This window comes from Hippocampus guttulatus, chromosome 5, assembly GCF_054856545.1.
Source record: "Hippocampus guttulatus isolate MCC_2025c chromosome 5, RoL_Hgut_1.0, whole genome shotgun sequence".
Lineage (NCBI taxonomy): Eukaryota > Metazoa > Chordata > Actinopteri > Syngnathiformes > Syngnathidae > Hippocampus > Hippocampus guttulatus.
Window position 1 is genome coordinate 22810194 of NC_141265.1, and position 13187 is coordinate 22823380.

Consider the following 13187-nt stretch of genomic DNA (forward strand, 5'->3'; position numbering starts at 1 on the left):
TCAAAGTCCTTTTAAAGGCATTACAATTCATGACAGGTGTGGCGCAGGAAATTGAAAAAACAAAACAAAGATCGAAACCAGGAGGAGGGGGAAGCAGTGCATTGTCAACTCTGTATGTAGTGGAGATGGGGTGCTGCTTACCTCAACATGAGACGTTGTAAATTGGTGGAGAGGATACTTTGAAGACCTACTCAATTCCACCGACAGGGCTTCCCATGAGGAAGCTGATTTTATGGTCTCTGAGGCGGGTTTTCTTTTTCTTGGAGGTGAGGTTACTGCGGTGGTTAAAAAGCTACTCGGTGGCAAGGCCAGGATGTTTTGGGGATGCCTTTGGGGATACTGCGGCATCGTATAGACAGCGCCTCTGGATTGGCAGACGGGGTGATGGTTCCCCTTTTTTAAGAAGGGGGACCAGAGGGTGTGCTCTAACTAAAGGGGATCACACTCCTCAGCTTCCCTGATAAGGTCTGTTCAGGGGTGCTGGAGAGGAGGGTCAGTCAGGCAGTTGCATCTCAGTTTTAGGAGGATCAGTGTGTTTTTTGGAACTATGGAGCAGCTCTCTGTAGGGTACTCGAGGGTGTATGGTAGTTTGCTCAACCAATCTCCACGTACTTTTTGGACTTGGAGAAGGCGTTTGACTGTGTAGCCCAGGGAATCTTGTTAAGGGTACCTCAGGAGTATGGGGTATCTGACGGCCTAGTATGGGCAGTCCCTGTCCAACTGGTGTCAGAGTTTAGTTTGTATTGCCGGCAGTAATCAGAGTACAGACTACATACAGTCAAATGCATCAAAGTTTTGTTCTGTATATCACTTGTGCATCCCTGAATGACAGCCTGAGGTGTGCTTACTAAGGTCGCTATGATGCTGCGTTGAGATACACATTTCAAATGCAAATGATTGGTCTCCCTATTTTACATTGTCGAGTGTGCTTTCTGCTCATGATTTATTTATCATTGCTATATACAGTCAAACCTCGGTTTTCGTCCATAATCCGTTCCAGAAGGCTGTTCGAAAACCGAAACCACTCTTTTTAAAATAAAAATGTTTATTGAACACGTCTGCTCACAATGGAAAGCAACACGAGGAAGCGTCACTTCTTCGTGTAAGGAAGGCGAGAGGAGTCAAATGGTGCATTCAAGTGCGCTCAGTTTGTTCGAGAACCGAAATTTGTTCGTCATCTGAGGCATAAAAAAACAGAATTGGTCGAGAACCGAGACGTTCGAAAACCGAGGTTTGACTCTAATTTGAAGGTCTGAAGGGGAAATTTAATGCCAAAAAGAAGACCACACACATGTTGACATGCTAGGAGTAATGTCAGTGATGGGACTAAATAAAACAATCAGCAGCAACAATCTGCATTGTGATTTGAAGTCAAAAATGGCTTGAACCATGTGGGTCAGTTCATTCATTCATTCATCTTCCGAACCGCTTCATCCTCACTAGGGTCGCGGGGGTGCTGGAGCCTATCCCAGCTGCCTTCGGGCAATAGGCGGGGGACACCCCGAATTGGTAGCCAGCCAATCGCAGGGCACACAGAGACGAACAACCATGCAGGCCCTCACTCACACCTAGGGACAATTTTGAGTGATCAATCAGCCTGCCATGCATGTTTTTGGAATGTGGGAGGAAACCGCAGTACCCGGAGAAAACCCACGCAGTCCTGGGGAGAACATGCAAACTCCACATAGGGAGGCCGGAGCTGGAATTGAACCCGGTACCCCTGCACTGTGAAGTCAACGTGCTAACCATTGGACTACCGGGCCGCCGTGGGTCAGTTCAATGTGAAGTTATTTTTTTCATTTGCGCAATACCGAATCTGAGTGAATTAAATCAACTTCTATGCAACTGCTAATGTGAAGAAATTGGAGTGACAAGTAGCGGTTAAAAATGTGGGACACAGACAGACAGCTGGTGTATTAACCTATATCAGAAGGATTTTGAATGTAAATCCATGTCACATGTGCTTTCAATGGGAAGTTGTGGAATATCTTATAAACCTACAAATAATGTCTGTAGCCCTATCGGCTTTGTACTTTGATGAATTATAAAAAATGCTTACTGGCTAGTGTTATTTATCTCATGTTCACAATTGTTTGCATGCGAGAATTTGTTCACCCGATAATTAACTAGTTATGTTGTTTGCTACAAGTACTAGATCTGGTTTTTGACAACACTATGGCATCTCCCTCGCTATCAGTCTTCTTCTTCATATTTTATACCTGGCCTGTTTCGTATCTTGGCAATGCAGTAGGGTGGATCTGTCGTGCTTTTTATGTCGAAAAGGTTATGCTGTGCAACAGGGAAATTTGATATCATCACTACTGTGTGGATTCCTTGCATCTCCAAGACGAAAATGGCATTATACCTGAAACATAGGCTACTGTTGTGTACTAATATGAACACAACATTTTCCCCAAATCATGTTTAATTGGAGATGTGACATTTATGACTTGGGAGCACAGGGATGCGTAAGAGATCATGCTGTCATTGTGGAGTATGATACGAACAATGCCTGAAGTCCAGTTCAGCCTCTTGAAAAGAGAAATGGCTTTAATAGTTAACTTCCGGTAATGAATATCTTCCCAAAAAGTACTTTTCTATGTTTGAAGAGTAAGATTGCATTTCAGAAAAGTGGGAAGTCGGATTTACCTAGATAGTACCAGTTGCTAGCTCAAAGCATTCCAACTTAATGTAAAAAATGTAAAAAGGTGGGCAACAGGAGGATGCTCGCTAAACTAAAAGTTATGATGGACAGTCTCTCCCAGCCCGCCCTGACAGCACTGGGTAGTTCCTTCAGCCAGAGACTGTTACACCCGCGCTGCAAGAAGGAGAGATACCGTCGCTCGTTCCTACTGACTGCTGAATAAACATGTGTGAAAACCTGTAACCATTGTAAATAGCACAGCCACCTTACGCTGTGTTTTCTATGCTATTGCTAATTTATTATATTTATTATACAAATATATTGCGAATGCTTTATTTTATATTGAACTGTATACAGTTATTTTCTGAAACATTTATTTTGTGCAATGAAACACGATATCCCCCCCCCCCCCCCCCGCCCATTTTGCTATGTAGACTGCAAATTTCCCCAGTGTGGGACAAATAAAGGTTATCTTATCTTAAACAACAAAAATGGCTGATCGTCATAAATTGTTTTTGGATTTGTTCCTCAAAACACGCTTTGACTGACAACCAACCTGCCTTCTCTCCTTCAAACAAATTGAAGAGGGGAAAACTATAAATGAGGTAAATAATGCATCCTGTTAACTACCTTCCTTAGATACATCCTTTCTAAAAGTCAACCTATAAATCATCTAAAATTTAATTAAGCAAATTCACTGTATGATAATAAATAAAAAAGGACCCAAGAGCAGAAACGGGAATGGAAGGTTAGCATGCAAATTGTTTATTGAATGCTCCATAATGACCAGTCCAGTGTTGGGCATGTGTCTAATAATTAGTTATAGTTACAAATGACTTCTTCCTAAATGTAATTGAGTTAATAACTCAGTTTCTGCCTCATAAAAGTAATTCATAAGTAACTCGGCAAAGTAAGTATTATTATTATTTTTCTAAATTAGGTTCTGTCTATAGTGTAAAATATGTTCACAGTAGCTGAACGGATAATAAAAACTACAAATTTGAGAACAGTTGTTCTAGTTATAGTTATAGTTGTTATATTTGCCTGCAGCTGATATGATGCATCTAGAGGTTATGAACATGAACACTGGATTTTAATCCCCTGTACTGTATCTAGTAACTGTCTTGGACATGATGATCTACCATGGATTGTAGGTATTATGGAATTAGGAGAATTTGTGCCATCTGTCATGTGTGAGGTAATGCTTTGCTACAATGAGGTAAATCCAACCCTTAGTCTATTGATGTAGCATAGTTTTAAAAGCTTCTTCTGCACTGCTCATCAAGTATTACATGACCATGAATTGACCACAATATCCCAAATATTTTCGATATCTGCTTTTCTATTTGTATCTATGTAGGTTATGAGACTCACCCAATCCTATCAAGTTCTGATAATTGAAAAAAAAAGGGGGGGGGCATTCATAGTCTATATGAAATTTATAATCTCTCCAGCATGTCCTTTGTCGATACTAGGATCTCATGGCAGTTTGACCTCACTGAAACAGCTTTCATATTCCTAAACAAATAACTTTCATGATGTATATTATACATTGTGTAACCTAAACCTGGGGCGGCCCGGTGATCGGGTGGTTAACGCGTCAACCTCACAGTGCAGAGATCGTGGGTTTGATCCCGGTTTCGGCCTTTCTTGTGTTGAGTTTCCATCTTCTCCCTGTGCCTGTATAGGTTTGCTCAGGGTACTCTGATTTCGTCCCACATTCCAAAAACATGCATGACAGGCTGATTGAACACTCTAAATCAGGGGTGCCCAACCTTTTTTGTCCCAAGGGCTACATTTCAAGGAGCCAACCTCCGGAGATCTACCAGTCCAGTGTCAACATCGGACCCCCCGGCCTTCCCCCCCACCACACGCACGCACACACACACACACACACACACACACACACACACACACACACACACACACACACACACACACACACACACACACACACACACACCAGCCATGGTGATTGGCTGTGCATCTTCTCAGCCCCGTCCAGCACCCTCCCTAACGTCTTATCACGTGGGTTACTCTTTGATCAGTGTCTAATCAAGTGGTTGCCTACATCAGTGTTGTGGTTTCTATGCGTGTTTGTGTGTGCGTGCGTGCGCGCTCCCGTGTATATGTGTGTTAGTGCGCGCAAACCCTATTTCGCGGATTTTCGTCTATCGCGGGTGGTCTTGGTCCCCATTAACCGCGATAAGCGAGGGATCACTGTACTTCTTACCTTAGTTGGAGACCTGGCAATCGGAGGAGGAGGCTGGCTTTTCATTGTTAGGAGTGTAGGAGCTGGTTGCAAGGCGTAGGCAGGCTGCAAGGTGACCATCAGTCAGTTTTGATCTGTACTTGGACTTGATGATGTTCATGTGCGAGAAAGCAGATTCACACAAATAGGTTGATCGAAAAAGAGCTGTCAGGTTGAAAGCACATCTTCTGAAATTGGGACAGCTCTGCCACCAGTTGTTTCCAGAACACTACATGCTCTCCAGGTTGAGCGGACGTTGACGTTTGCTTTGATCTCAATATCATTTTGCAATCTCAGAATCTCATCCTCAAGAGTGGAACTTTCAAAGTTGAAAAGTGATTTGACTTTGGCGGCAATGTCACCAACGTCAACACTTGCATCAAATGGATAACACATATAACACTGACTCTAGGCTCGATGGATGCAAAGTCAGTAAAACGCCTCTCAAACTCTGACGAGATGCTCTGAACATGCTCCTCATAACGTGCACTGTCAAGCTTTTTCACACCTTTCCCTTGACGTAGTTCTGCTTGCATGTGAGGGAAGTTGCATGGGTTACCAAGCTGCAGCCTGTTGGACATCAGCTTTAGCTTGCTTTTAAATGTGCTCACTGAACTCATCATGTTGACTACATCTTTCCCCTTACCCTGCAGCTCTGAATTCAATTCATTGAGCTTGCCAGTGAGATCAGTGAGGAAAGATAAATCTCAAAGCCATTGTTGGTCCTCAAGCTTTGTTTGGTTAATCCACATGTTTTGAAAGCCTCAGGAAGCCCTTGATTTCAGGCAACAGCTCCGTAAATCTGGTCAAAAATTTACCTCTGCTTAACCACGTAACATCTGGGTGAAGCAGCAAGTCTGTGTGTTCAGCATCATTCCCCTCCAAGTGAGTCCAGAAATACGTCTCATAGACCCTGTGTACCGTTGTGAAATGCCACTCCAGATTCGCTTTCTTAACCAAAGCCACTGTTGCATTGCAAATCAAACAAACAGGCTTTGAATGAGAATAACCAAACAAACAAAAAAATCTTGCTCCCACTCAGGGTGAAAATGTTAGTTCTTGGCTCGTTTCCTCTCAGCCATGTTGACGTTTCGGCTGTAATCGCTAGCTGCTCGCTACTGTTAACAGTCATCAACTTCCAGCATCGTTTCCAACTCATCGGTAAGCAAATTAGCTATTGGCGGTCATAAACGTCGCTAAATGATGTCATCAGGGCATGTGATTTAATTGGTGGGGATGTTTTTTTTCTTATCTTTTTTTTCTTTTGTGACAGGATCAGAAATGAGGTCATCAGAGGGACAACTCAGACAGGAAAGTTTGGAGAAAAAGTTGGAGAGGCCAGACTGAGATGGTTTGGACATGTACAGAGGAGGGACAGTGGACATATTGGTAGGAGAATGTTAGAGATGGAGCTACCAGGTAGGAGACAGAGAGGAAGGCCAAAGAGGAGATTCATGGATGCCGTGAGGGAAGACATGCAGGTAGTTGGAGTCAGAGTGGAGGATGCAGAGAACAGGGAAAGATGGAAATTAATGACTCGCTGTGGCAACCCCTGAAAAGGGACAAGCCGAAAGGAGAAGAAGAATTTTTATTTGTTGATGTTTTTCTAGTTTATTTTAGACAAAGAAAAGTTTTACATCCAGCCTGTCACGTTACGCCCGAAACGGCAGAGGAGTCGCTTCGTGCGTAACATCCAAAAACGGGAATAAGTGGATCACCGAAACAGCAGGCACAGAAAGGAACTTTGTTGCAAAAATAATATTTATTATAACCAAAAAGAACCCCGTCTAAACGAAAAACAGAAAACGCTGGTTAATAATGGGAACCAGGAATTAATAATAACGAGACAACAAAAGGCGCTTGCGAAAAAACGGCAAGGGGTGAGAATCGGCAAAAACTAACATTACACACGAGAGAAGTCAAGAAAGGCAACAATCATCGATAATATTAAAGTAACGTTCTTTCAAGAAGGTATGGGCAACAGCAGTGGCACGGCATGGAATACTCCGGCAGTGAGTCGACTGCCGGAGCGCCTAGATATAGCTGGTGCAATCACCGACAAATGGGTAGCAGGTGTGCAGGCGGCAAACATGAACGCCTGCCCCCTGCTGTCAAATATGGAACATGACAGTACCCCCCCTCAATGGGCGCCTCTCGGCGGGCTACCCGGTTTGGACGGGTGAGAAGCGTGGAAGTCACGAAGAAGGGACGGATCCAAGATCCAGGAGCGGGGGACCCATTGCCGTTCCTCTGGCCCATAGCCCTCCCAGTCGACCAGATACTGGAACCCCTTACCCCTTTGGCTATAGTTGCGAATGAATCGTCTATAAAAATTTGCAAACCCCAAGAAACGCTGTAGCTCCTTACAGCTAGCCGGTGTTGGCCAATCCACCACCGCCTTCGTTTTGATGGGGTCGGCTCTCAGCTTACTCAATGATAAACCCCAGGAAAGAGATGGTTGGTACATGAAACTCACATTTTTCTGCCTTGACGAAGAGCCTATTCTCTAATAAACGCTGTAAAATGAGTCTGACGTGCTGTTTGTGCTCCTGTAACGATCGGGAGAAAATCTAAATATCATCAAGATAAACGAAACAAAATATATTCAGCATGTCCCTTAACACGTCGTTGACCAGATTTTGGAACACCGCGGGAGCATTAGTCGGCCCCAAAGGCATGACTAAATATTCAAAGTGGCCTAATGGAGTTTTAAAAGCAGTCTTCCATTCATCTCCTTCACGAACGCGGACCAAATGGTACGCACTACGTAAGTCTAATTTTGAAAAAATGGTGGCCGATTGCAAAGGAGCGAAGGCGGAGTCTAACAAAGGCAGCGGGTACTTATTTTTTATGGTGATGTCATTGAGCCCACGATAGTCCACACACGGCCGCAACGACTTGTCCTTCTTCTCCACAAAGAAGAATCCCGCACCTAACGGTGATTGCGATGGTCTGATTAGACCTGCAGTGAGCAAGCTATTTATATACTCTTTTAATGCCTCTTGTTCTGGTTGAGACTGGTTGAGGGGGCAAAGAGCGGACGCAATCCTTGCTGAAAACCTGTTGTAGATCGTGATAGCAATTTGGCACTCCGTCAAGGCAGATGACTTCAGGGGAATCGTTACCGGCACGTTCGCGTCCTCCTACGGCTGATCGTAAACAATGCTCATAACAGAACGGGCTCCAAATCTCTATTGCCGGGCGCTCCCAGGAAATAACGGGGTTGTGTGTCTTGAGCCAGGGTAAGCTGAGAATAACCGGAACGGCTCGGGAATGCATTAAGTAAAACCGTCTGTGTTCGACGTGATTCCCGGATACTTTGAGCTTTAGTGGTTCTGTTCTTTGTGTCACAACCGCCAGGAGGCGCCCATCGAGATCATGAACACGCTTCTTTTCGGCTAACTCCTCGATAAAACAGCCTATCTCTGAGGCAAGGTCGGTATCGATAAAACAGTCATCTGCCCCCGAGTCTATTAGGTTCCTGATCCGCCGCGCCCGAGACGCCCCATAGATCTCTCCCTCGAGTTCCAGTCTCTTGTGGTGCCCCGGCCGAGGGTCGACTCTCCGAGGCTCACGAGGTTCTGCGCGGGGTCGTGACTCACAGTACTCGGTGGGTGTAGGTGATTGAGGTTCCGAAGGACAGGAAGCGGCCTGATGTCCTTGTAGGCCGCTGTTAGACCAGGCCCGATCGTTGAACCGGCGCCGTCTCTCCTCCGGTCTGGAACTTTCGCCACCCAGCTGCATCGGCTCCTCCCCGGTGACAGCACTCTGGGCTCGGGGGTGGTCTCCGGACCCAGCTGCCCGAGGCGTCTCGCGGGATGCCCCTCGGTACGTAGTATGCCGGAACGGGAACCAACCACCTCCACGCTCCCGGCTTCTCTCTCTCAGGCGGTTGTCCAAAAGCAAGGAGAGATCTATTAACTCCTCAAGATCGGAACTGTTGTCGCGGGTCGCCAGTTCATCCTTGAGTTGGGTGTTCAATCCGCGACGAAACAATCCACACAGTGCCCGGTCGTCGTAGCCACTCTGGGCGGCCAAAATCCGAAACTCGATTGAATCGCCACGATTGCCTCCCTTGTTGGAGCTTAGGTAGCCGGCCCTTAGCCTCTCTGCCCCGTACGGGATGGTGGAACACCCGACGAAACGCAGCCACGAAGCCGGGGAAAGAAGACCGGAGGCTCGGTTTTGCTTCGCTCACCGCCATTGCCCATGATGCCGCCTGACCTGTCAATAGGCTCATTACATATGCAACCTTCGCGTCATCATTAGCATAAAGGGATGGTTGCTGGTCGAAAACGAGCGAGCACTGCTGGAGAAAGTGCCCGCACTGACCATGCTCACCCCCGTAACGTGGAGGGTGTGGAAGCATCGGTTCCCTACTAATCGTAGGAGAAGAGACGGGTGTCCCGGTGGTGATATGTTGAGCCACCGGGGGAGGTGCTCTCCGTTCCTCCAAACGTACAATACGGGGTTCGTAATCATCGAACCTATGAGCCAGCATGGAAACCGCGCCGCGGAGTTCCGTAATGGCTTGGCCCTGCTGACTCATCTGTTGCTCTTGACGGGACAGAGCGGACAAAATCCTTTCTATGTCTGCGGGATCCATGGTGGCCGGAGTATTCTGTCACGTTACGCCCGAAACGGCAGAGGAGTCGCTTCTTGCGTAACATCCAAAAACGGGAATAAGTGGATCACCGAAACAGCAGGCACAGAAAGGAACTTTGTTGCAAAAATAATATTTATTATAACCAAAAAGAACCCCGTCTAAACGAAAAACAGAAAACGCTGGTTAATAATGGGAACCAGGAATTAATAATAACGAGACAACAAAAGGCGCTTGCGAAAAAACGGCAAGGGGTGAGAATAGGCAAAAACTAACATTACACACGAGAGAAGTCAAGAAAGGCAACAATCATCGATAATATTAAAGTAACGTTCTTTCAAGAAGGTATGGGCAACAGCAGTGGCACGGCTTGGAATACTGCGGCAGTGAATCGACTGCCGGAGCGCCTAGATATAGCTGGTGCAATCACCGACAAATGGGTAGCAGGTGTGCAGGCGGCAAACATGAACGCCTGCCCCCTGCTGTCAAATATGGAACATGACACAGCCCAGATCGTAAACCTGGTGCGATCAGCCAGCAGCGGCTTCATTTTGCACAACATCACCCGGCGCTGCTCATTGAGAACAACACGCTTTCACCACACAGACTCCAAAAGTCTCTAACACCAGAAAAAGTCGCTAGATTGTCAGTAGTCACTTTTTTGAAAAAAGAGTCGCTCGAGAGGGTCTGAATACTCACTAAATATAGCGTCAAAGTCGCTAAGTTGGCAACACTGACTTCCTGTCATGTCATTTAAAAATAAAAAACACTTTTTTTTTCCTACACACCTCGCGGTCGCCTTGGGATCGGTCGGTTGGTGGGCTTTCACATGACAAGCGTCGAACACGCTTCTGGGGTTGGACGCTGCCATTCAAACAATGCTGCTAAGTATTGCAGAATTTACGTTGTCAGCCTATCATCAATCCTGTTACCGTATTTTCACGACCATTCGACGCACCGTATGGTTGGGCGCAGTCTCATTAATGGGTGCTATTTCTGTATTTTACACATAGACAAAATGCACTGTATTATTGGGCGCAATTTTAAAGTGGTAAAACATACGCCAGCTTAAACATACGGCATGCATGCGCGCACGCCAAAAACACGTTAGCTTGTAGCATACGGTAGCATGCCAAGACATACAGATACAAGCTAAAAACACGTTTTTAAAAAGGCAACGGAAAACTGAGTTCCGTTGTATTTTATTTAGCCATCATACAATGTACTCACGTTTTTCGATCAATCATCACCCAGAAATCCATCAAAGTCCTCATCCTCTGTATCAGAATTGAACAATTGTGCAAGTACCGGTAATCCATCAAAAACGCCGTGTTCCCTCTCGTCAGTCACTCTCATTGCCATGTGGCTCCACAGAAATGATGCCGGCTTTGCCAAAAACTCGAACAACAGTGCAAGCAGACACGTTCGTCCAAGCAGCCACAATCCATTCGCAAATTGTGGCGTAACTCGCCCGGCGCTGCCTCTCACTCTTTGTAAAGTTGTGTTTGCCATCGATCATTCATTGTTCCCATGCCGTTCGCAACTTTACTTTGAACGCCCGGTTGATGCCGATGTCCAGCGGTTGGAGTTCTTTAGTCAAGCCTCCGGGAATAACGGCAAGCTCAGAGTTCATTTGCTTGACTTGGTATTTCACCGCTGCTGTGAGATGGGCACGCATGCCAAAAGCATAACCGATGGCTTGAAGTTTGAACTGAGCTTCGTAGGCGTGTCTCTTTGTAGATTTTATTTTCGGGGGTTCTTAGAAACCAAAACCGAAGTTGTTTTGCAACAATGCACATAGCCACACTCTATACAGGTGTTGGTACCTGCTTGGGGCGTCCCTTTAGCGTCCACTTACACGCCCACCCTTCACTGATTGGCGGACTTCTTCCCCGCATGCCTGTCCTCACTCACATCTGCCTTTTCTCTCTCTCGCTCTCCATATGTGTATATATATACACGCCCACCCTTCACTGATTGGCCGACTTCTTTGCCGCATGCATGTCCACAGTCACTTCCGCCTTTTCTCTATATAAACAGCGTGTCGGCTGTCAGTCAGGTTTTGGAACTCAGCGCATAGACAAGACGCTCCGCATCATAAGGCGTCCTGTCCATTTTGGAGAAAATTTTAGACTTTTAATGGCGCCTTATAGTCGTGAAAATACGGTACTTGATTGACACAGGGCAACCAGTCAGATGACAACTAAATTTTGTCCTTTAGGTCACCTCTCATCCGCAAACAATGGCGCTAAGCTAGTCAACGAATTACCTCTGATTTTACGGCAGGGCTGCCCAATACATTGATGCAATCGACCGGGAGGCAGCGGACTGGTCCCAAGTCGACCGCGAGGGGTGGGAGGAGGAAATGGGGGTGTCTGTGTGTTTCAGTTTCGTTCATGTGAGGGGCCGTTCCGGCTGTTGTTCATCGTGGCGCTCGTGCATATGCACGCTTGTGCATGGTTGGGCGCCCACGTGCGTGTGTATATGCTTGCACGTTCGCCATCGAGTCGATCGCGGGATGTTGGTCGCTTCAAAAATAGATCTTCGGTCAAAAAAGCTTGGTCATCCCTGCCCAATGTGGCAGGCTGACCCAAGTAGTAAGTAACCGCTGCAGCTAGAATGCAGACAATCCCTGTTTCGAGTGGCAACAACGGAATACAAGCCACATTTGAAGAGGATTGTTCAAGAGAAGAAATGCCAGAAGTCCCTGCACTAAGGTGCGAAGCAACATACATAGTAAGAGAAAAAAATTATTGAACATTGGTACACACAGTGCGGTACAATCACATTGAGGAAACTGGGAATCATCGTTCATAGCAGATTTTCATTCATATATGTATATATACATGTGGGTGATAGCAACTCAGAGTAATTGGAAAAATAGATGCACTCCCTAAAAATGGTTATGGTTACTTCTGTAAATAGTCGGGCGGCATGGCGGACGACTGGTTAGCACGTCCGCCTAACAGTGCAGAGGTGCACGGTTCTGTTCCATTTCCGGCCTTCCTGTTTTTTTACCTGTTAAAGTGTATTTATGTGCTACCGTCTTTCATTGAATGTTCTTTTTCATTTGCTGATTTATGGATCGCAGTCTTCTTATGACATTATAAGGCAGCGGTGTCAAACTCATTACTGTTGCAATCCACATCCTAGGTATGATTTCTCTCTGACGGCTGTTATGACTGTGAACCCATAAGACCCCCTTATATTATCACATATCGACAACAAACTAGCTTTTAAATCAGAAGCCAGTCAATTATTTGTACAGCTATTTCGAAAAAAATTTAAAATGGGGGTTTGTGGTAACAAATCCCATCTCCATCTCAAGAGAAGAAATATTGTTCGAAACAATAGCTGACACACATGATGGACCACATAAATGATGTCGGGCGGGCCGGATCTGACCCTTGGGCCTTGAGTTTGACACCAGTGCTTTAAGGTATCCAGCCTGTAGTTTGTGACCGACTGTCTCACAAGACAATAGCCTGTGACTTCCGCGCATGGCCACAATTCATTTGGCATATACTTTATAATAACACATGCTTTCCTTTATCTTTTTGGAACCCCCCCCCCCCCCCCCCCGCCCCCCCATCAGTTTCAAAACTCATTTAAGATTCTCTTTTTTTAGGAATCAGATGTGCTTTGTGACACATGAAACACTAACATGGTCGATGTTTTTGTTTTTCTTC

The 13187-nt window shown here is 45.8% G+C and overlaps 1 protein-coding gene across 6 annotated transcripts in view; it reads left to right on the plus strand.

The window, feature by feature from the left end:
* Window positions 1–13187, plus strand: part of pdzd2 (PDZ domain containing 2) — a 106282-nt gene that overhangs the window by 29539 nt on the left and 63556 nt on the right. The gene's annotated exons all lie outside the window — the stretch shown is intronic.